We start from the raw sequence: 23,085 nt of genomic DNA, 5'->3' as shown, positions 1-23,085 counted from the left end.
ACTGCTGTTAATGTTTCCATTTCAGTAGGTTAGAGTAGTCAGTTAAACAGGCCTGAACTTCTAAGACAAACACAAAGATGGAACTTAATTATCCTGTACAGTTATTCCCTTTTTCTTCTTCCCCTCCTCCAAAATTGTCTAAATACCACACTTCTTAAAATTTCCTTCCAGTGATCAATTCATAATCATCTAGCTCACAAAAGCAAATGCAGAACTATCCAAAGCAGTCTGTGAAGGTAAAGCCTTGGAGAAAGACCATTTGCTGGAGACTTTATTTCCCTGATTTTTTAGGATGAAAAACCAAAAATATCATGCACAGTCACAATACAGTGCAATACAATACATTAATTTTGGAATAACCCTTCATAGTGTCTTGCCCTTCAGAATTAGCAAATTAATACATAAATTAAGAGCAGTTGGAACACCAAGTAAAAAGACACATGCCTTAATTTTTAAAAGCCAGCAAAGCCAAAGTAGTAACAATAGCTATAAAAAGTGGCTACTCATTTTGAGGGTGCCAGAGGTCCTCATTAGTACCTGCAGTCTAGCCCTCCCACTGCATACCCCTTCAGTAAGCTTAGACTCCTCACATCCCCTCCCCCCACACCTGCTCAGCGCCCCATTCTCCATCTTTGCTCGTACACTCTCCATGGAGTGGCAAGCGGGACTTGCACCCTTTCCAACCACCCTGAGCGTCCATTATCTCTACCGTTGCTTTGGCACCTGATTATATTTAGCATTTTAGTATATACTGACTCTCAGCTTTTTTCTTAAGTCACAAGCATGTAAGGAAAAGGGCACTGCATATGGAAATCTCTCTGGTTGAGGGCATGGAATATCAAATCAGACAGCAGAACACTCGAACTTCTTCTCTGCCATTGCCAGCAGGGTGACCCATAAAATGGGGATAGTGGTAGTACTGACCTTGCTGGGTCATTAAATGAGACAATGCATGCAAATCACTTAGCACTAGGCTGTTGCTTAATAAGGATTAGAGCAATTGTAGTGGTGGTAACAATCTAAGCCACTGAAGGTATTATTGTTACAATTATGGGAGACTGGGGCCTGAATCTACTACTAATTTGTGTGACATAAGTATTCAATCTTTCTGAGCCCCAGGCTCTTCATCTGTAAATTGAGAGAATGGGACTAGACGGGCCTACGTTTTTTAAACCTCCAACTCTGTCATTGATTATATATAATCTCATTGAAAGCAAGATTTGTAGCATATTCTTTTGCAATCACCTTAGCACCTAGTACATCACATATATGTGGTACATTATGTAAATGAACTAAAAAAATAGTACCACAATTTTAAATATACATATATACGTGTGTGTATCTGTTTGCATACCCCATATATGTCTGCATGTGTAAGAAACCTTCATCTGTGGAGCATGGAGAACTGTGCATATGCAGAAATTTCCCCAAGGTGTGGTAAATTAAGAGCTATTTGCATCAGAAGGTAACCAAGAAGATTAATCCTCTGGAAAGCTAGCATTCCCTTAGATAAATCAATGTGGTTTGAGGTACCCTACGATGCCCTGGAGCTCCCTGCCCTTAGGAGTGAATAAGAAACTGCCCTACACTCTCTGACTGGGTTCCAATTGACAGGAGCCTGGGAGCCAGCCTGCTCTGGGCCTCAGGACTCGGAAGACCCTGGTGCCATCATAGACTGATGGATCTTGCTCACATTGGTCTCTTCGGCTGTCTAATGGTTTTGATACTCAGAAAGGCAATAGATTTTGGAATGATTCCTGGTGGTTTTGGAGCCCACCAGGAGAGTAGCCTCTTGGAGTGTTATTCTTGTAAGTTATAAATTCCTGGCCATTTTATTTTAATTAATATCTTTGTATTAATCTCAATTTCTTACCAAAACCATTTTTAAAGCAGTGTGGGAAAGTCTGAGAAGAGCATAGACAGTTATTTATTATCAAGCTGTTTGTGTTGTTATTGCCAAGAACATTTGCCTGAAAACAAGCTCTTGGTCGCTTGTGAGTGGTTGGCTCTTGCTGTTTCTGCAGTAGCTGAAGTCATTGTTCTCTATGACATCACAACCCTCCCTACAGCAAAGGAACTTAATCTCAGAGACAGAAGAAGCAGTGAGTTTGATGAACTCCTAAGAGAGAAAGATTATATTTTCATGTTTTGTAATGAAAAAAGATAACAAATGCAATAACTCTCCCAGAAATGATATACATTTATTAATTTGAAATTTAACCAAAGTGAACTTAGCATTTTATACACTTGGCCCTACTTGCTACACACACATCTGTACTGTGTTGTTACTTTTTCTCCACTTCTAGATGTGATACTTCATATGTTTAAAGAAAGTTATTTTGTCTTTATTACTTTATATGATATAAAGTCTTTAAAAAAGGAAAGCAATTCCAAAAATTTTATACATTGTGGCTGATTATATGATAATGACTAAATATGTTACCAAATGTGAAAAAGCTACAAAAAACCAGATTTGGCTATTTGGTAAGCTCAGATATTAATATTGTGGTTCTAATGGTACATAAGAATATTTATCTGAGAGAACTGCCAAAACATATGAAAAACCTAGATATGCAAAAATTAAAATGATTATATGTGAAAGCAGAGAGTTTCTGCATCAGTGAATAAACTAAATTAAAGTATTGGCATCATAATTCAGAAGGCACTCCTACTAATTGGACTATAAGTGAAAAAAATTCAGATTTTCAGTTATTCATATTCTCTAGAATAGATGCTTATAATGGGTTCCAGTTACTTCCAATAGTTTAATTAAGTGCCATATTGAGACATTTTGTTTTCATTCATTTCAACATTCATTCCAAAAGCTTTTTCTAGCATCATTCACTTCCACATTCATTCCAAGAGCATTTCTCTAACATCTACAGATAATATAAATGAAAGTTATTTCCCTTGAGAAACTCGAGAGACAAGTTTAGACTTGAGGGAAGCCAAAACACACAAATACACAAATGATGACTAGTATGCATAAGTAAGCACATGACTGTACATGTTAACAATAACCAATATTTATTGGTTGATTGCAATGTGCCAGGCACTGTGCCAGAAGCAAAGCAGCAAGTTATTTTGTTTCATTCTCACAACTCTATAAGATTGTTACTGAGAGTTTCTACAGTTTACATGGACTAAAATGTTAAATGTCTTACCCAAGGTTAATCCAAGTGTTGGGATTCAAACCCAGTTCATTGACCTCAAAGCCCTTAACCTTGAGCACTCTGCAGGGAAAATGGTTTAGCATTGGGAAAAGCCTGGGATTTAGGGTCAGAAGATGTCAAGTCCACTCTGTGCCACTCACCAAACTATGAGATCTTAGACAAATCACTTAACTCCCTTGAGTCTCCAGTTCTTTTTTAAATAGAATGGGGTAGATGAAGAGGCTTTGTAAGCCCTAAAACACTCTGCAAACATCAACTGCTAATATTTTCATTCCAACCTGAATATATATAGTGAAGGAATACCGTGTACTATATTATACTAATAAAAAGAGACTTCTTAAAAAAAGATGTTTCATTTTGGAGTCATAAAAAATTACTAGATAGGGACTGATGGAGAAGTGTCAGAGTTCATTTACTGCTTAGAACAGTACAGCTCAATTCTCATGGTCTACATGGAAATACACTACTCAATATTTACAATTAAATTAAATTACAGTACTAAGTCTACATACACTTACGCTATTCTGATCACTAGCACTGACCCACCAATTGAGACACTTTGAAATAACAAGAATTTGTTATTAGAGCAGTTAGAAACATATCGGTAATAGTTATGCCAATATGTAGCTCATATCAGAACAGCTAAATGGGAGGGCCTGAGACTCATAGAGAGAAGCACATGCTCCCCACCCTCTGATTTCCAGTTTTCTAGCATTTCATAAGCAGTCTGACACATACAAAGCCCATTGCTCAGATTGTGCAAATGAATTGGGCATATTTAAATTTTTTTATTATTTTTGTTATTATTGTTATGTTTCCTTAGGGTAACTCTTAGTGATAAAAAGACAATGTGTCGAGCCAGACAGTAAATTGATGTGTGATGTTGGTTTCATTGAAACCATCCTCTACTAGTATAGTTCTAATCTGATTTATTTTTATTCCTGTCATAATAATACTTTAAAAATATTAATCAGTGCTGTTTTACTTTAAGCATATTTAAAATTTTCCTAAACTTAAGAAGTTAACATTAATTCAATAATTAATATCATTTTTATTCTCCAATCGAATTAGTTCCCTAAAAGGGGAGCGGTATTGTTTCAATACAAAATTCAACCTATTACCCACGTGAATGTATTTTTCTCCAAATATTGTTGAAAAATTTTTAAAGAAAGATAATGAATTGAAGAAATAATTTCATTGGAACATAATCACCATTTGGATTCCCTTGTCTCAGATTAGCCAGTGGTAGTTTATCAGCTGAATACTTACTCATAAAAATACAGATTTTTTCCCCCACTTTTGTCTGCCTCACATATGAGCACTGCATAAAGCTGAAACAAACCAACATAGACTTAAACTGGTACATGAAATAAAGATGAGAAAAATCTTAGGAAAACAATTAGCAATATAAGATTCTGATTCAAGTGTTTTTTTTTTTAAGTATGTGCCAACTTCTCAGGCTTATTAGTCACATATTGGGCTTTACCTTGAGATGAGCCACACCTGTAAGAAGAAATCACTTTTTCATATTATGTCACAATCACAGAGCTCTGTGGGGGAGGCCCTCATTGTATATTTCATCTCCTCTTCCTCATTCAACAAGCATAAAACTGGCTCACTGGCAATAAAAAAGGGGAAGAATCCAGTCTCAGTAATAACCAAAGCATTTTCTGAACAGCAGCTGGGAGCCCAGTGCCAAATTCTCTCAACTTCACAGATTGTAGAGCTTGGTGGAGGCAGGATTTTTATGCTTTCTATTATTTAACATCTATGATCCAAGTTGTGCAATGATGCCATTCTCATCCACGTTCATACACTGAGTAAATTATATTGCACACAAAAAATGTAAAATTAGTCTCGGATTGCTACTTTTTCTTTTTCATGTGTTTGTTTTTTAACTTTATTTGAATATAAGTCAAATGGAACAATGGCAGAAATCTTTTGGGCACGGAGGTCCAAAACCAATGTAAGCAAATCTATGGTCAATGGCCCCTGACCTGCAGAGGGAGCCATTCTGAATAATTCACGCTCAGATTTTCAATTTGGGGCCCAAGTGATCTGGATCAGTGGTCTTTAATGCCTTAAATCACCAGAAAATTTCTCACCTCTTCCCTGTTCTTGGGCAGCATAAATGTGGTCTACAAATTGCCCTGCTGCTTGTCTGCCCAGTGAAGAGCTCATGATGATGTAGCCCTTTCCAAGTTGGGAAAATTTTTTTTCGCCAAAATAGAGCTCATTATTAACCTCTCCTCAGCAACTCAGTAACAACTTCTGATACCCAAATTTAATCTTGACATTCTCTTCCTCAGAACTGCAATCAGCGGGCTACTAACAGGTGCAAAAAAAAAAAAAAAAAAAAAAAAAGCTCACAACTCTCATTTGAATGATACTGTACAATTCACAGAGCACTTTCTTAAAAAGTGTCGTATTTCACTTGCACAGTAACTCTGTGAGGTTCATATACAAATACCTAACACTATGTAATTTGTTGCCTCAATTCACATCTTATAAATGATAAAACTTAGGTTCAGAGAGGTTATAATTTATTTGTGGTCAACAAAGCCCATGGTATTTCTCCTCTGTCTTGCCACCTGAGACATGGCTCTTGGTGTTTCTTAGAACAAATTCCCAGCAATTAAATACGACATTTTGATAGTGATACAATAAGAGGTACAGGATCTATACCTGCCATTGTCTACCATTGGCATGTTACAGTACTATTATCTGACCAGCCCCTGAGCATGCTAAGTGTTCTCTCCAAGTGTGTTTCAAGCTCTAAAGCTGCATTTAAAATATCATAGATTTCTAGACACTAATACTCAAAAATGACACACAGCCCAGGTTTCTGGCATTTTTATGTCCATCTGCTAGCATGGCATGGTGCCCATTCACAAGGTAATAAGACAATTTCAGGAGGACACAGATGCCAAGCATATCAGGGTTTAGAGTGATAACCTGCAAAATGAAGCAAGCAACTCTTTCTACAATGAGGAGATCCTCCTGAGTCAGAGCACCAAATTATACCTCTGCATCTATTCCATTAGGTGAGATCACATTCATTGACATAGAGTAGATCACACAGTGGAGACTACTGTTACTGGTTCAAAACCTTGACTCATTTCTGTTTGTAGGTTATGAAGAATTAAGGTACAGTCCTAGAGAATAATATCCTGCCACCTTCAGCTCAGCTCAAAGACAGACGCCTGCCATGGAAAGAATGAGCATTGGATGGAAATTCCCACATGCATTTTCCAATGTCAGGAAGCTCTATCCCTTTGTTTACTTGTGACCAATCAAATCACTAGTAGCTCGTGGCTTAGCCCAGCAAGAAGGTTCAAGTGTTAGAATGGGATTCCATTCTCTGTAGATGTAGGTACATTCTTTTATTCACCCATCTGCCTGAGAATATAATGATGAGGAAAATATGGTAAACACAAGTTCCAGCAAGCATCCTGTCACTAGATCTTTTTACATGGAACCTCACTAAAGGTACATGATTCAGTCATTGGCCCTTCTCAGTATGTTATTTGTATATATATTTGAGGTGAAGAATTGTTTAAAGAGCAAGAGGTGTAGGTGAGGGGAAAGAAGAAAAACAGCAGAAGAAACTAGAAGGAAAAAAAATTGACAATATAAATCTGTTAATAACTATCCTACAACTTTAATTCCTATGCCCGATTCTATAGTAGTTCTAAAGCAAACATAATTTTGATATTACAAAGAAATACGTGAATTTGCTTAAATATCCTGTAGTTCTTGAAAACTACATAGCTCTTTGTCTCTCCTTTCTGTATTTATATTTACAAAATATATATCCTGAAAAACTATATGGCTATATATGTATATACACACACACATACATACATACATATATGTGCATATATATATGTATATTCATAAGTAAATGTGCATATGCAGATATATTGTTAGAAACTACATAGACATAGATACGTATCAATATGTACAGACACACACACACACACACACACACACACATTAAAAATCAGATTCCAGGGCTTCCCTGGTGGCACAGTGGTTGAGAGTCTGCCTGCTGATGCAGGGGACACAGGTTCGTGCCCCGGTCCGGGAGGATCCCACATGCCGTGGAGCGGCTGGGCCCGTGAGCCATGGCCACTGAGCCTGCGTGTCCGGAGCCTGTGCTCCGCAATGGGAGAGGCCACAACAGTGAGAGGCCTGTGTACTGAAAAAAAAAAAAAAAAAATCAGATTCCACACTATAGTGGGGTCATCTGAATGGTATATAGTAGGTAGTTACTTTTATATAAGATATTTTCTCTTTCCTCAGTTTAAAGAGGATGAAATTAAGTGTAAGATGTTTCATGATAAAGTATTAAAGAAATACTTGGGTGTGAATATGTGTAAGTATACGTGCTTAATAGCATCAGTGTGTTTAACAGAATGTGATAATCCTCATGGTAAACTGAATTTAGTTACATTTCTGAACAATTTTTTTATCGGTTTAGTATTTATTCAGCAGATATGTATTGAATACCTACAGTGTTCACAGATAGGTTTCCATTCTCAAGGAATAATAGCTATAATTACAGCAATACAAACTTGCTTTTATTTCAAATAATTAAATTTTTAATTATTTATTCAAGAGATTTTAATGAGTAACTACTGTGTGTTAGGAATTGTTTGGGGCTCTGATCACATCATAAAAAATAATATCTGTTCTTAAAGTGTTTGACCTGTGAGGTAAGAAAGAGACTACAAAAGATACTAACATACTGTGTTTATTGGCAATACAGATCTTCCTTGACTTATGATGGGGATACATTCCGATAAACCCATCATAAAATGAAAATATCATAAGTCGAAAATGCATTTAAATACATCTAACCTACCAAACATCATAGCTTAACCTGGCCAACCTTACACATGCTCAGAACACTGACATTAGCCTACAGTTGGGCAAAATAATCTAACACAAAGCTTATTTTATAATAAAGTGTTGAATATCTCATGTAATTTATTGAATACTATACTGAAAGTGAAAAACAGAATGATTGTATGGGTACAAAACACTTGTAAGTGTTCCATTGTTTACCCTCAGGAGCTCACTGCTGCTAACCAGCATCACAAGAGAGGATCCTACCACATATCACTAGCCGGGAAATAGATCAAAAATCACAATTCGAAGTATCATTTCTAGTGAATGCCTATCACTGTCCCACCATCCTAAAGTCAAAAAATTTTACATTGAACCATCGTAAGTCAGAGACAGTCTGTATAATGGAGTATAAAACATAAAAGAGACAACTACTTCAGATTTGGTGATTTGGGAAGACTTCATGGGGTAAATGATGTCTAATCTGTTTATGTGGAGGACTACTGATATTTAGCCAGAACTGTGTGTGAGTATGATGTGTGCATAGGCATAAACAAGGGTTACCTCTGAGAAGACTGAAGATCATTAAATAGGGGATCTCCATCTCCACCAGCCATGTAATCCATGTCTAGCTAAGTATGAAGGATAAAAAGATGTAGGTATCAAAACAGTTAATAATAAGTATATATCATTTTAAATCCAGTTATTAAATGCCCTGATAAAAGATATAATGGTGAAAATAAAAAGATATAATGGTAGGGCCAATATGTCTCTTCACAGTGGTCCCATGCATTTTATAGCTCTGTGCACAGTGGTGGTGTTTATGAAACAAGGGACAAAAAGACCTTGAGAAGAGATTAAGAGAAGAGCCGCTAAAACAAGAAAGAACCCATAAAGAAGGAAAGGCTTAGCTTTTGAGGTGCCTTGAGGTGTTGCTGGGTGTAAGAATGTGGAGGATCCTTCCATACTCAAAAAGGGCAAAAGGAATCAATAAGTTTCAGGAAGGAGGGACCGTTTTCTGCTAGCAGCTAATTCTCTCTCCATCGTCTACATATCTATCTATCAATATATCTATACAGAAAAGACGGAAGGGAGGAAGGAAGTTGATAGAGGAAGGAAGGAAGGGAAAATAGATTGAGTGTAAGTGGATTCAAGCTCCTTGGAACTTTATAAGTGTTTCTAACTTGAAGGTGACGGTGGTCTAGAGCTACGCCACAAGGAAGAAGTCCTCAAATTTAAGTATGTTAAAGAATCATCACAGGGGCATGTTAAAAGTAGATTCCATGATTCTCCCCAAAAGATTCTGATTTGGCTGGTCTAGAATAGGATCCAATAACCTCCCCTAGATGAATCTAATCAGGGGGTTGAGACCATACTTTGAGAAATGTTGCCTTTAGGAATATTACATTTCCCTTCTAGTCTTATGATTTATCTGCAGATGGAGATTTAGTCCTACAGTTCTACATTTGTTTTGGTGGAAAAGTAGAAATGCCTACTTTTCTAAAGGACATTACATTTACCAAAGATCTTAGAAACTCACTTTGAATTTGTGTATGTATATTGTAATACATTATGTAAACATATATAATTCTGTTTCAATTTTAACCTCAGACCTGAATGAATTCCACATTGCATATCTGTATTTTCTGGAAAGGATAACTGTGATTTAAGGGAAAAAGTCAGTTATAGGAAGAGAAAAAGGGAAAGATGTAGAAGAGGGAACAGAAAAGCTATCTATGAAGAAGTCACTCTCAATGTGTATCATTTTTAGTTTAGCAAAAGAAAGAAGTGAAAACTTAATTACTAAAAATTTCACATATTTTGAATCATGAACATTTCTCAAACAAATGAAAGAAAATGGGCATTAAAACATAGAAACACATTTGGCCTGACTTATTGTCCCCTCACCCCCATCAACTTAATAAGCAGTTGACATTTCAGAAAAAATGTAGTGGAGAACTACCGGTTTAACTGAACAATGAACAAGAAGAACTCCACTGCACAGTGTTTCAGCTCTGCTTTACAGCATGAGTGGGTAACTTCAAATCTAATTAGGATGGGAAATTTTGCCTCAACGAGTCTGAAAAGTATTGAGCAATTTCCTTGCAGTCATGACACTGATTCTGGGTGTGTACACACTTCAGTGATGTTCGGCAAGGCACAGGGGTGTAAAACACCACTGAGAGTGAGCAGGACAAGAGCTAGATGTAATAAAAATTGCAAAGACTTGGAATAACTGGGTGTAAGTGATAGCTCTGCCATTCACTGGATTTCTGCCCTTGGTGCAAGTTATTAATCCTCTTTGGGACTCAGTTTTCTTACCTAAAAATAGGGATGAAAAGAACTCCTTCCCCAAAATGAAATAAGTTAGGTAAAAAGCTTACCTCGGGGACTTCCCTGGTGGCGCAGTGGTTAAGAATCCGCCTACCAATGCAGGGGACACGGGTTCGATCCCTGGTCCAGGAAGATGCCACATGCCACATGCCGTGGAGCAACTAAGCCCATGCGCCACAACTACTGAAGCCGGTGTGCCTAGAGCCCATGCTCCGCCACAAGAGAAGCCGCTGCAATGAGAAGCCCGCGCACTGCAACTAAGAGTAGTCCCCGCTCGCCGCAACTAGAGGGAGACCCTGCTGTGCACAGCAATGAAGACCCAAAGCAGCCAAAAATAAATTTATCAATAAATAAAGCCTACCTCGGTGTATGACCCACAGCAAATTCAAGTTAGCTCATCCATAGATTACTTTTACAATGTTGAAGATACAGCCAAATAATCAGCAGAAAATGGAAAAAACATAATGGAGATGTTTGTTATGTTCAGTACTGCTTGTAACTGAAATATCAATTGGTTCTAAATGCCATGCTGGCAAAATATGTGGGAGCAATTAATACTTGGCTATTTTTCTGAGGGGATTGAGATGTTTCTCTCTAAAGATTTCACTCTAGCAAGCTAATAATGGTGGGTTAATACGATCGTATTTTGAGATATTAACTGATCTTTCTTACCCTGGACATCCTCCACATTACCCTTCCCGCACAATTCATCATCTTCCCAGTGAGGGATTATACAGATAAGGAAGAAATAAGAGTCGAAATCTCAGCTTTGAGTTCCAAGCATAGAGACAAATAATCTTGAAAAAGAAAGAAAAGACAAAGGATTCTGAGAGAGAACTTCTTGAAAATTACAAATAAAAAGCCTTATGGATGTAAGGGAAGAGAGTTTCTACCCAAAATAGCAGAGTTGGAAAGGTTAAAATATGAAGTAAAAATTTATTTTTCCAATAGAAAAAAAGGTCAAAAACTTCATCTGGATTGAAACAAGGGGAAGAGATGGATGAGGACAGAGGTGGAAGGGGAGGGATTTGGTCATTCAGGGAGAGCAGACTAATAGGGCTGAGCTATAGGTATGGGGTTCTTGCTGGTCGCTCCCCATTCTCCCTTCTCAGAACAGTTTGTGCTAATTATGGTGTCCCTGTGGAATAGGAACAATGAGTGAGTAAGATATCTACAGGATTAGGTCTGAGGACAGACTCTCAGAAGGCAGGCACCAAGCACGGTATGGGAAAATATTCAAAGAACCTTTAAGAGGGATGCAGAAAAGCTGAGAGGATTTCAGTGGACAAGAGGAAACATGCTTTGGAAGCTGACCAGATGCCACTCGGATCGTACAAGCTGAAGACCACATGATAAGACCACAGGTACCGACTACAGATGTATCCGAGAAAGGTTGAAGCACCAAGACTGAGAATGAAGTAAACCTCAGGGAAGACAGGGTGTGGACCACAGCCTCCATGTCAAAAACAGGTCCTAGAATGCCCTTCACAAGAAGGAAAAGATGGAGAGCAGAGGAAGATTCCTGAATTAACTGAGTGCATCTCCAAGAGACTAAGAAAAATTGAAAAGGCTGAGATTATCTTGAACTAGCAAGGTGACTAGTTTGCACAGGAATCATAAAGTTCCATTGGTTCCTTATAGAGTTTTTGTCTATATTTGTTGTTCTCTAATACTACAGCCACTGTGACACACAACCAACACCAACCTTGTGGAATATTGTTACCATAAAAGTAGATTTAGCGCATGTGTAATTATAGAAATAGAAAAGAATTAAGACTATTACAGGGAAAAATGGAAAGGGAAGGAAGGAAAGTTGCTATCGCTATGGTAGCAGACGCACAAATGGCCTTCATTACACAGCATCTGACATGAACATGCTGCTCAATTGTTTAGCTTTAAAAAGTATAATTATAGTCATTAAAAGAATGGTTTTTATTTTTGAAACAATATAGGTAGGTATTTCTTAAAGTTGAAGTCATGCTTCTATACACTTTAAATTATTCAGTGTTTATACTCTTCCCTCCCCCGCCTCCAGCCACTTCCTTCCCCCCTTCCTCCTTCTGGGAGGTAAACATTGACAGTGATCCTATAGAAGATTATTTCAAGTGAAAGCTGTCATTCTTTTTGTCACTGTCAATGCAATGAAATGATATTTTATAAGTTTAACTTCACTCTCTCTACTTTGTCATCACAGGCAAAAGTTGTGTTTCTTCAAAATCCTCAGATTCAGTAATGGACCTTGTTAATGCCCCAGTGCTTGACTTCTTTTCTGGTGCAACAATGTCTATCCCAAATCTTTTCTGTTGCATTTTTTAATTCCCTCTTATCTCCGAGGTTCTAAGAATGGCTAGTTGGACTCTCAGGGAGTGCCTTAATTTTACCTCTTTGCTGTTTCTTCTCTAGGTGGGCTTAACTCCATTCATTCATTCAATCATTCAACAGTTGAGTGTCTCCTATGTGCCAGACCACAGACTTTTTTATTTTAAATTCTTTAAGAAAGTTAATATTTGAATGCTTTCATTCATTTTACTATTATATTTAGCTAATCAGCATCTCTATTATTTGCTTAAGTTGGAAAACATGTAAATGTTTTAATTCATGTTCATAATAATAGTGTCCACATCCCAGGCTCCTGATCACTTCTGAAATCATGGCTGCTTACCTGTGCTATAAGCCATTGAAACTTAGGAAAAGTAGGTTCTTAAAATAAAGATATGAATTAGATCATAAAAATCTGATTCAGAACCATACCACTGGGCTAGAAAATATGGCAAGTAAATTAGACTCTATTTGTTGTTCATATACAGGTTGTAATGTGCAAACACTTCAGTTGTGCAATGCAACAACTCCAGGGGGCACCATTCACAGCAATCATGGTAAAAATGGGATTCCTTGTATTATAAAGAATGGTGGACTTGCACAGCCATTCTACAAACTCTGCCACAGCGACCCCTTCTGTTTCTTCTTTCTTGAGGAGAGAACTTCACATTTGTTTCTGTGTTTATCAATAGTTGACCCCTTCCTCAGCACAGGAACCGATTTATGATTAATTTAAGCCAGTCCCAGTGGTCTCACTCCCCTGTCAGTCATGGTTTAAGTAAAGAAATGTGACCCAATAATGGTACGAGTAAATCCCCTGATGGCTTCTGAAAGGGTTTTTCTTAGAAATTAAAAGAGACATGTAGAATAACAGTCCTCTTCTTCTATTGGATGTAGTCTAGTCTCTAGTGACATCTGAAGCTGTAGTCCTGTAATGTAGAGGAAATATCACTATCAAGACAGTAGAGTAGACACCCAAGAACTTCCCTACCCACAAATTTCTATTGAGAGATAATAAATTGCTTAGTACTTAAGCTACTGTTAGTTGTTCCTTCTTTTATTTGCAGCCAAAAGCATCCTTAATGAAATTATGAATTTGGCTACTCCACTCATCAATGTGGAAAAGGTGGAATAGAAAGGCTCTGTAACTTCTTGTAGTTAGTGACCAGGAAGTATAAAAACCCAGCTTTCTGATAATCCCACCCATCTCATAGGGGACTGCAAGTCAATGACTCTGAAATTAGCAAAGACATAGTTAACATTCAGTGTTCACCAGATATTGTGGGGGAGTGGAGAGACTTAGTAAATAAATCAACTTTATTGGGGTTTTTTTGTTTGTTTATTTTATTGTTTTTTGGGTTTCTTTTTTGTTTTGTTTTTTATTGTTGATTGATTGGCTGTGGTAGTTGGGAGACCAGAATATAGTCTGGTCTCATGTACCGTATTTGATTCACATAATATCCCAACCTGCATCCAAGGGTTTATTCTTTCCACATCCATAACTAACATCCTGTTTACTTATGGTTCTCTCCACCCTCTCTTCACCCAGATAGTTGAAAATCCAATTGTTCTTTAAGTATGACACCTCTTTAGAAAACAGAGGACAATATTCATACATATTCATGGTAAGTATTAAACTACAGCCCAGATTTCTCCTATGCAATACAGCCCAAACTTGCCATTTTTGGAAACTGTAATAATAACAGCAGTGACAACCACATTGGAAGCAGACATTTTAGATAGCAATCAGTTTATATTTAAAGATGCCTTCATCTGATTACCTGTATACCTATGCTAAGGGGAAAGAATGACTAAGGTTGCAGTCCGTTTCTATGATTTACATGATTTGAGAGCCATTCTTCATATCTTTTGTCCCCTAATAGAAGCGAGTACCAAAAGGGGGGGGCTTTTGAGTTTTAATGCCCTAGTCAACAGGCACATCAGGTCACTTGATAATGGTTGGCCTGGCAGGGGTCCAAGGCAGGGGATACTTTGTAGGTATCTGTATGTCCTCACTCCATTGATGACCGTGAAGTATGGTGGAGCATTTGTGTATCAGCAAGAAGAAGAGGGAGAAGAGAAGTATGGAAAAAAAGGGAAGGTGAATGAAAATTACTGTCTGGGAAAAAACACAGTATTTAGTGTCCTCAGAAGAATTTTATTTTTCTTCTTTTGAATTAAAAAAAACGCACATGGCTTGTGGCCTTAAGGAGAGAAGCACAGGAACAAGGCTGCTTTTGTACTCTATTAAGGTTGAGATTAAAGTCCCTACTGATAAACTGAACATTCTTTAAAAGTGACCAGAAGCAAACAGTGTCTGTTTGCTGCTACTTTATTACAAAGACACCACTGAGAATAGCTAAGAATATACTATTTGATCTTTAACAGGTTGACCAAATGATTGCAGTTGGCTCCAGTACATGAGATGCTTTCTGCAAATTATTGTTTCTGGTTATAAACCTTTATAATATCTCAGAATGAATTATGTATGTATTTCATGTTTTCTTTTCTGTTATCAGCCTTGATGTTCTCATTTCAAGTTTCACCCTAGCCTCCTAATAATGCAATATTGAGGCCATTCAGACACTAATTATGCCTCCGTGGCTTTTTTGAAATGACTAAATCAGCATCAGTTCTATAATTATCATTAGCAAGTTTGTATCAGTAGCTCACATCACTTGAAAAGCTCAACGTAAATGATTTGTGAATGTACTCATCTAATACATCGAACAGTCTCTATAGATAAACACAGGTGCATGCATATTGCTTTATGCAAAGTAGAAAGTCTGTACATGTATATTGTATGAAATATATTTTCAATGCAATATTAAAACATTATTTCCATAGCTTGAAATATTAAGCTACGCAGAGACATCCGAGATACCTGTGCTTTCAAAGCTCAGTTGGGATGAGCAGTGTAAGGAAACAGAAAACTATTACTCATACTTAAGGCTAGATCTGATGTCTTCCTCATTTTCCAAATGTTCAAATAGGAATCTGGCAAAGATGATTGACAGGAAGAAGTATCCAAATGCAATTCCTCTGTATTTTCATTGTTTCTGTTCTTGAATTATTGATATTGCCAGTAGTCATTTGCCATGAAAACAAATCAAGTATGTATGGTAAGCACTTCCTTGAAAGCAACACTTTTATTTTATTTAAATGTTTATAGTATGCCATTTTTATAATTTAACAAAATGGCAAACTGATGGGGAAAATAACTACAGCAAAATAAAAGTGCAGTGTAAATTAATTCTGTGGCTAAATACACAAATGCTGTGTGGAAACATATTATGGGGTGGGGAGTGGGCAGCAAACACCAGCTACTGAGGGAAGCTGAGGAGATTTCTTTGTATCACTTAAATGGGAAAGACTCACCTCAAACAGGAAAACCTGATAAGAATTTCTGAATTTGGGGCTCTTTAGGAATAGTGGAACATACATCAAAAACTAAGCCATTGTACTTCCCAGTGACGATCTTTTTTTTTTTTTTTTTTTCCCATACCACCTAATACTAGTTCCTTGTTTTGTACAAAAAAAACTTGTGCCAGGCTGTAGTATTTTATGACCTACATTATTACCCTCTGGGTAGTGAAATGATGGTGCCAAACTAATTATTGCTTTGTCTAATTTTAAATCCAGGTCTATGGAGATTAACAGCTTGCACATTAATTCAAAGCACCAACAGCCCACCTAACCTCATGCCGTTTTAAATGAATTAAAAATCCTGTTTAGGAAACTTTAATATACTTTAAATGAAGGAAATGTGCATCTATACTTTTATACGGTATATAAAAACCAAACTCACTTTGCTTATTTTGATTGCTCACACATACTCCAGGGAGGAACTTTTCTTATCTTCAGGCATTACTTCCCTTGAAAATGAAATACCTGCTAAGCTAAAAGCACAGGCTGAGTGGAACTAATTGTAAAGTGGCAGTGGTGGCGGTGGGTAGGGGGAGGTGAAATAATGAGAAGAAAGACCATGTTCAGGTTGAGGAAGGAAAACATTCCGTTCCAATGTATTGTACCTTTTTATATCTTTGACATTAAATGAATGCCTTTAAACACACTGACATTTTGTTATATTACAAAATGAACGTGTAGTATTGAGCAATCAAGACAGATAGACCATCTATAAAAAAGGCAAGGAATCATTTCACCAAACCCTACAAGAAGGATTGACAGTTTGAGGGACCAGAAAATGATAGACCATTGCAGTAACTTCCCAGCCGGTCTCCCCATTTCCAGTTCTATTAGCTACATCTTCTTAAAGCAGGTCTCAGACCTCATAAATCTCTGGCTTCAAAACCTTCCAGAGCTTCCTATTACCTACCTACTGAAATGCAAACCTCTCATCCAAGGACAGAATGAAGTTCCTCCATAATGCATCCCCCATTCTCATTCCCATCCTTTTTCCCCCTTTGTGCCTGTGTACAGCAAAGGCTCAACCAAACTAGATTATATGTTGTTTCCTGCAAAGGCCCCAATAGTTTCCTTCCCCACTGCCTTTGTGAATCCCTATTTCCTCTACTTGCCAACTCATTAATTTCCTCAATTAAACATTTAATCACTAAATGTTTATTGTCGCTATTTTAAGCACTGGGGGGGGGGGGGGAAACAAAAGCAAAACCAAAAACAAAACAAAGATGGAAGTTACAATGATTGCCTGCCCTCCAGAAGCTTACAATCTAACAGAGGGCTCAAACACAAAGATACTTTTTAAATGATGTGATAATGCAGAGAGAGAGAGAGATACAGAGTCTGAAAAGAGCCCAGGGGAAAGATACTGAAGTGCCCCTAGGAAGGCTGGGAAGTCTCCTTGGAGGAGATAGGTGCTGAGAGTCTGCAGGGAGTTAGCTCACAGAAGAGGAGGGCAAACCAGGTTGCACAATGAAAAACAAGGCACAAAGGGAACTGACGACATGGTATATGCAAACTACAAGCGGTTTGTTGTATTGGAAAATAAAGATTAAGACTACAAAGTCCAGGAAAAGTGCCCTCTCCTTCATGAAAGAACCCGTATCTTCTGGACAGAACCTCTTTATGAGTCACTTATTAATGTAGTTCAACATTCACTTTGAACTATATTTATCTGTGCACATCCATAAAATGTTAATGTCAGTTTTCTTTTAAATCCTCTGCAAGTTTTAGTGCAATACTTTTAACCACAGTAAGTGTTCAGTATGTGCTTCCTAAATGAAACAGAGTCATGCAAAATCAGGCAGAGGTTGCAGCAAATATACAAAGTACCACCATTTAAAGAGTGAATGAAAAAATATTATCCTCAGGTTACTAGAAGAAGACACTTGCAAAACCAAGAAAATATCTCTGGTGAACCTATCACAGGATTTTCCGGTTGTCTCTCCACTGTAGGGTTAGATCATGGAGGAGATATATGGACCACTCTATACTATTTGACAGTACCTGTATTCAAGTGTAATTCTAACAAATTGAGTAATTTCACAAAAATGAGGTCAAGGTCTTCACTAGTTTTTTTTTTTTTTTTTTTTTTTTTTTTTGAGGAGGTGGGATAGTGCATAAGAACTTCTCAGTAGTCTTAATTGAAGTGCAAATGAAAATCCTTAAACTGCAATTTTATGGAAACATTAAAAAGTTATTGTGCCAGTAATTTGCATTATTGTAAGACTAACTTCAGATTTTGTGAGCAATATGAAAAAATTATGTAGGTCTAGTAAACAGCTCTAAGTCTTGGAATGTTTTTTGAAACAGTAGTTTGGAGGAAGATATAACTGGTTTAATGTTTTATTAAAATAGTTAGCCCTTGACTTTGAAACTAAAAAGCAGTTTTAAAAGTTAAATTGAATTGTGTTGAGCATTTCTTAATAAACCAAACATTATAGAAACTTGTTTTTCTCTGTAAAGCATCTTGTCACCCTCATCTCCCTCATCTTCTCTACACTGTCTAACCTCATCTTTTCCTTTCTCTTTCCTCTCCCGTCACATAGGTAAAGCACATCTTTGTGTTTACCCTGGGTCAAATTATCCTTAGTCCAGTGCAGGCAAACACATGGTCATCTGCAAAATCCCATTCAGTATCACCTTGCTTATTTCCCTACCCTTCACTTTGATTGTTGTTTATATGTGTAGTGAGAATACGAACAGGAAAAAGTAAAAGAATTTTTCCCTCTGAATTAGCTTGAGAGGAACACACACACACACAAACACACACACACACACTCCTGAAGGAAAAAAGGATACTTACGTTTATTTTTCTTTTGATTTTCTTGAAAAGCCCAAGTCAGAATATACTGTGTATTAGAAATTCATTATATATATCCTCTCTACATTAAAAAAGTAAAAGAGATAAGCAATGTATGTAATGCAGTGGGAAAAAATTAGCACAGTTTTTCACTGAATTAACTGTTTCCTTGACTAGTCAAGCAGCTTTCTTTAAAGACAATTTTTTGTTTTCATGGCATCACAAGAAAAGTTTTGTAACATATGTTATAGAGGTAGGTATCAGTTACGACCAAAAACATTTCTTCTGAATAAAACTTTAAAAAATATAGATAGAATATAGCGACTATTAAAATGTTACTTAATCGTATTACAACCTTACAAATAGTTTCATTAAGACAACAAAAACTAAACGTTGTATTAATTTTGCAAACAAAGAATGAATCTTTTCGAAAAACAAAGTTTCATATTCCTCTGCAAAATGTAATTGAAGAAAAACAAGCTTTATACATACCTAAAAAGAAAGAAAGAAAGAAAGCTAGAAATAGTGGGATGACAAACTCCACTGTGGATTTTATTAGTCGTGCAAATCCCATAATATTTTATTATATAAGCCTTTTTTTCCTGGGAGTATATGTAATTTTGGACACTTTGGAAACTCTGTGTAAATACAAGCAGTGCTCTTTTGAATAGATTCCCATTCTTTGATTCCAATTAATTATGTTCATTTGTATGTTGAACAATGGATTTTATAATCTGTATTTCAAATGAATGTATAAGAGAATTGAAAAAAGTACTACTTATCTATTAATAAACTTCTGGGAACCACACTTTTCCTGCCCCTTTTTAAAAGTAAGGCTTATTTTGTTGTAAATATTGAAAATGAATTTCTTTAAGTCGATCATCAAAATACATTGTTTTTTACTCAAGTGGTCGTTCCATTATTTCTATTTTATTCAGTATTTTGGTTTATATGAGGAACTGTAAATTCAGTACTAGGAATTTAGTGTTAAAGGTTGATGAGCTTTGAACTTTTTTTTTTTAACAAACAAGGACAGAGCAGTTTTGCTTGAATTGCACAGAGGACTTCTCATCAGCTTTCTCCACGTGGGCAATAACTGAAATTATAAATTCTTCACAGTTGTTGTTGTTTAATTCATCTGTACTCAATCCAACAGTGACCCATAGATACTTTCCTACACTTATTCCTTTGTGGTGAAATCCAATGGGCAACTTCTCATAATATCATTTTCAAAGCTATCTTGTAAAATATAACTAAAGGGGTTTCAGTGTTCTCTGTTAGATCAGAATAAAGTTCTTCTGTTGTATTTTGAAGCCTGTTTTTTTTTTAAAACACAGAAAGGTCAAATCTATTCCAAATAGAGATTTCATTCCCTAGAAATATTTAGTAAGATTTTGAATCACCTTTTCTCATCTTTTAAATTCTGTCATCTACTTAGATTTAACTAAAATCATTTTTCTTTCTCTTGTGTTAGCTAAATGCATCCATTCAATAGCTGTCCGTAAGGTAAGAAAATCACAGAAGGAGAATGAAATTAATTTTGCAGTATATAGTTGGTATATTTTAAAAGCTGCATTTCATCATCTGGAGAGCTGTAATTTAGTCTATTAAATCTATAGCTGAGAAGCGGGGGGAAATGTGAATACCGTTCGTTATGAGGAGGGTCAGCCCTAAACAAGTATATTTTCAGTTCCAGCCTTCACAGATAACATTTTCAGCTTGATGGGCTCCTGGTCCAATATTTAATTTGTCTCTTTCATTCTTAGCTTATTTGAAATATAGAGGACCGGATGTCCACCAGGCCAGAGTATAAACTTACCATTTATCTATTAAAGTCCTATTTAATGTAAACGAAGAGAAATTATTACCTCACTCACTCTCTTTCTCATTACAATTTCCAAAGAACTTTGCCGGGCACATTATCTCGTAGACTTCATGATCAAATGTTATTGTTTTGCTTTATTATCTCAGTTGGATGGTTGGCTAGTCTAGAATGAAATAGGTTGAAGGCAATACTCGCAGCCTAGAAGTCTGAATGAGGTTCCCATTCAAATGATTCTGGTTGTTTGGGGGTGGGGCGGGGTGATTAGTAAACCAACTGAGCTTACACTGCATAGTAAGCGTCTGGATGCAGCACATTTACATCTAACAAGAGACCCCAGAAAACGTGTGCGTGTTTCTTAAACCTTATGTTCCGAACAAAAGGCTATCTCAGCAACAGACAATCAGCACTGCACCGCTCCCTGGGATGCAGCAACACACTCAACTGCACATTTCATTCTTCTTCAGCTCCCAGCGCCACAAAGCCCCTACTCTCTTCCCACTCCTGGGTCCCTAGATTGTTCCATAGAAGGGGGTTGGGAAAGCAGAAGCCTAACGTCTGTGCCTGCGCACCAGCCGCCCGCACCAGGGGCCCCCGGGCGCTGCTTTCCCCTGCCCGAGCCGCCTGGGGGAGGTAGGGAGGGGAGCCAGAGAGCAGAAGAGTGGACCGCACACCTAGCCACTCCGGATTTTATTGATTCACAGGGCAGCGGGGGAGGGGAGCTGGGTTAATTCGGATTCCCGCCCCCCCGGCCCCGAAGTTGCCTCCTCTTGGCAGATAAAGTCATTTTCTGGCTGGTGCTGGGGGCCCAGGGGAGAGTGCGGGCGAGGTCCCGGCTCTCGGGGCCAGATCCCGTCCTGTGCGCGAGTCTTGGGGGTGGGGAAGGCTGAACCGGCCGCAGCTGTCGAGAGGGCCTGGAGCGGGCGGGGAGGGGCGGCGTGCCGGAGAGCCCTTTAAGGCGGGTTAGGAGCGCCAGGGCCGGCCGGTCACGCGTGGGAAAGAAAGGCCCCTTCCCTCCCGAGGCGTCGCTCCCCTTTCCCCAGGTTGGGCCGCCTGAGAGTGCGGGCCGGCAGAGCTCCCGGTCCCCGCGCTTGTAATCATGACCTCGGGGCCCCCTCCGGGCCGCGTGAGCGCGTTGGCGAGGCTGGGCGGCCGCCGCGGCCCGGGCCGTGTAACATGACCCGAGCGGCCGGCCGGCCGGCGCGGCGCGGCCATTGAGCCCTCCCTGCCCATGAATCTCTGGCGCGTCTCTAGCTCGCTCGCCGCTCGCCTCCCGCCTCCTTTCTCCCCCTCCAGCTCCACGGGCTCCGTGCGCCTCTCCCTCTCCCTCCCGGTCCTGCCGCTGCCCGTCTCTCTCCACTGCCCGCCTCTCGCCACTGCCTCCCGTCTTCTCTCCCTCACGGCAGCCTCCGTCTCTTTCTCCCTCTCTCCTTTGAAAACTGATCTTTGGCTCTTAGTGTGAAAGTGATTTGAATTTGGCTCGGCGGCGCTCTGCGCCTGCGCCCAGCCTCTGGCATGCTGGCTCCTTCCAAGCAGCTGTTTTGGGTTTGAAATTCCAACATGGCAGAGGCTGCAGTCCGTCTTCCCTTCAAAAACTTGGAATGATTTCAAATCATAGGCACCTTCACTTAACCCTAGCTTCCATTCATCAGCAAACACATCGGATCGATGCTACGCTAACCTATCGGGTTTTCGCTCCGCGCGTTCAGGTAAGAGGAGCTTCGTAGTTTTCCACCAGCTGTTTAAATTTGTTTTTGTTTTTGTTTGTTTAATTTTTAAAGAATATAAATAAATCCAAGACCGTAATGAAAAGAGATCTTCGAGTTGTGCCGTAAACATTAAATTTAATTTGCACTCGTTTCTATTCTGTACGCCAACCTGCTGTCTAATTTCTCTGTACAAAGTAGCCCCGAAACATTATAATGCATATTTTTGCTGCTTAATCATTGTAACAATAGTGTGGGATTAAGAGTTCGCGATTTCAAGAATCTCGTTTTCCGCTATATTGGACTTATTTATTACTATCTTTTTTACTTCAAAGATAAAAAATAAGAAAGCGGAGCCATAGGGTGGGGCTAGGACTTTCTTCGGGAACTAACTTCTAAGTAAATAAGAAGTGTAAATAAGAATCTTGCACACACAAAAAGTTGAGGTTAAATTACAATCTCGTGGCTGGAGGAACGTGAATATGTCAGAAGATCGGTTGCAGAAAAATGTAAGCACATCATCTTGGAGGGGGTACAGCGTGGTGGGCGTATTGTTGGCAAGGAACGGGAGAGAAAGATGTATAATTTAATGGTATATACAATCCACTGATCCTATTACCGTCCTCCCCGGAGCTCTTGTTAGTTTCAATGGGAGTG

Source organism: Hyperoodon ampullatus (genome assembly GCF_949752795.1).
Source record: "Hyperoodon ampullatus genome assembly, chromosome: 8".
NCBI classification, from domain to species: domain Eukaryota; kingdom Metazoa; phylum Chordata; class Mammalia; order Artiodactyla; family Ziphiidae; genus Hyperoodon; species Hyperoodon ampullatus.
Note: the sequence above shows the minus strand (reverse complement) of the source record.